At 47.2% G+C, this 2,431-nt stretch overlaps 1 pseudogene; it reads left to right on the top strand.

The window, feature by feature from the left end:
* The first annotated feature begins 247 nt into the window (after nucleotides 1–247).
* Nucleotides 248–1,472, top strand: LOC146856769 (pyruvate dehydrogenase (acetyl-transferring) kinase isozyme 2, mitochondrial pseudogene; annotated as a pseudogene).
* The last annotated feature ends 959 nt before the right edge of the window (nucleotides 1,473–2,431 follow it).

Here is a 2,431-nt window from a genome sequence, read left to right as displayed (position 1 = left end):
AATAAAAATGCTTCAGTTCTCATTCGGCAAGAGACGTAGAGTCAACCGAGACCCTCTGGACGAGGCCAGGGACCTAGAACCCGAAATCTAGAGGCGGAATGAAGAGAGTTTCAATTGAAATCCGGAAGAAATAGCAGGCTGGGAGAGTTGAGCTTGACAACCCTGAAAACAAGCCCTGGATTAGGAATGCAGAGATCAGACACGCAGCAGCCCATGAACGTCCTCCTCTGACAGCCCCACTATGAGGATGCCCCTGGTTCGCTCCCTGATGCTAGCCGCCAGCTGGGCAGGGGGCGCCACAAAGCAGATCGATCATTTCTCTAAGTTTTCTCCCTCCCCGCTCTCCATGAAGAAATTCCTGGACTTTGGATATAGCAATGCCTGTGAAAACACCTCCTTTGCCTTCCTGTGCCAGGAGCTGCCAGTGCACCTCGCCAACATCATGAAAGAGATTAACTTGCTACCAGATCGACTGCTGGGAACCTCTTCCGTTCAGCTGGTGCAGAGCTGGTATTTTCAGAGTTGTTGGACATCCTGGAGTTTCTTCATAAGAGTCCAGAGGACCAGAGCACCCTTGAACAGTTCACAAACGCACCATCACCATCAGGAACCGGCACAATGATGTGGTCGCAACTATGGCCCAGAGGGTCATTGAGTACAAGGAAGCCTTCGGCATCGACCCAGTGACAAATCAGAATGTGCAATACTTTACGGACTGCTTTTACCTGAGCCGCATCTCTATCCACATGCTGATCAACCAGCACACTTTGATTTTTAATGCAACAACGAACCCTGCACATCCTAAACACATTTGAAGCATTGATCCGAACTGTGATGTGACTGACGTAGTGAGAGATGCCTATGAAATGGCGAAGATGCTGTGTGATAAATACTATATGGCTTTGCCTAATCTGGAAATCCAGGCAGTCACTGCTAATGATCCAAGACACCCCATTCACATTGTATATGCCCCATCTCATCTTTATCACATGCTCTTTGAGCTCTTCAAGAATGCCATGCGAGCCACAGTGGAACACCACAGCTCCAGTCCCTAACTTCCACCCATCAAGATGATGGTGGCTCTGGGCAGCGAAGATGTCGCTATTAAGAGGAGTGACAGAGGAGGTGGTGTCCCACTATTTAATATTGAAAGGCTTTTCAGCTATATGTATTCTACTGCACCCATGACACAGCTAGGTGCAGGTGGAACACATCTGGCTGATTTTGGATATGGTCTTCCTATTTCTAGACTCTATGCCAAGTACTTCCAGGGTGACCTGCAGCTTTGCTCCATGGAGGGCTTTGGAACTGATGCAGTCATTTATCTAAAGGCACTGTCGATGGACTCAGTGGAGCACCTTCCTGTCTACAACAAATCTGCCCGGAAGCACTACCAGTCAACTCAAGAAGCAGATGACTGGTGCGTCCCCAGCACAGAACCTAAAAATCTCTCCACATATCGGCTCAGCTAGCTGGCAGCATTTTTCACACCGGCCTGGCACTATGTCAAGGACTAGCTTCGACACCCTCAAAAGACTAAATCATGAACTAATCCCACACCTGCTGCAATAATGAAATGAAATGAATGAAATGAAATGATTACGTGCTTATATAGCGCACGACTACCCGGAGGCATCTCGGCGCTTGCTTAGGGAACCCGTCCTGGTATTCCCCTGTGAGATAACCCCAACAGGGCATCCGCAAGGTGAAAGCCAGGCATCCCGCCGCGAGGGGCCGTTGTGGAGATTAAGCAAGCTATTGCCCAGAGTTGCAGAGTGTGAACTCGTGATTCAAGTAGGCACCGAAGCGAGAATTATCAAGTCCGTGGACATATGGAGTCAAGACCCTGCCAAGTCGGGAATTGAACCCTGGTCCCGGGCTGACCTCTGCTTCAGGGTCTGCCTCCTCTAACCAGTGAGCCACACTTCTCCACTATAGAGGGTGATGTATGCAAGTGGCATGGGGAACCTCACAGCGTGAGGTTTTGTGCAGTGTTTATCTGTTTTTTGTGTCCAAATCCTTCACTGTGGGACCAGTGTGTCCGATTATCTCACATCACGAGTGCTGTGGCACTTTAAAGAACATGTCTCAAACCTTCATTTGAACAATTTCCAGCACTTTGAACACTCCAAGTATTTTGACCTACCTTTTGCAGCTGTTACCACTAAACTGAAAAGAAATCTGATGGAAAGGCCTTAAAGGGGCATTTGAGAATGTGAAGTTTTGAGACTGGTGATGAGAAATCGAGAGAACAGACGTGCGAGAAGTGGGATTTCATCTCTCCAGACAAAGACATTGGATGATCATAATCCGATTTTAATTTTGCTGGAAAATAAATCTTTCTTCATTTAAAAAAAAAAAAAAATGCTTCAGCTGTGAAATGATGAGACTATGTAAGAACTTTAACCTCTTCTTTTTAACTTTATAAGTT

This window comes from Triturus cristatus, chromosome 3_2, assembly GCF_964204655.1.
Source record: "Triturus cristatus chromosome 3_2, aTriCri1.1, whole genome shotgun sequence".
Taxonomy (NCBI): domain Eukaryota; kingdom Metazoa; phylum Chordata; class Amphibia; order Caudata; family Salamandridae; genus Triturus; species Triturus cristatus.
The sequence above is the reverse complement of the archived record's forward strand: the minus strand, read 5'-3'. Positions and strand labels throughout refer to the sequence as shown.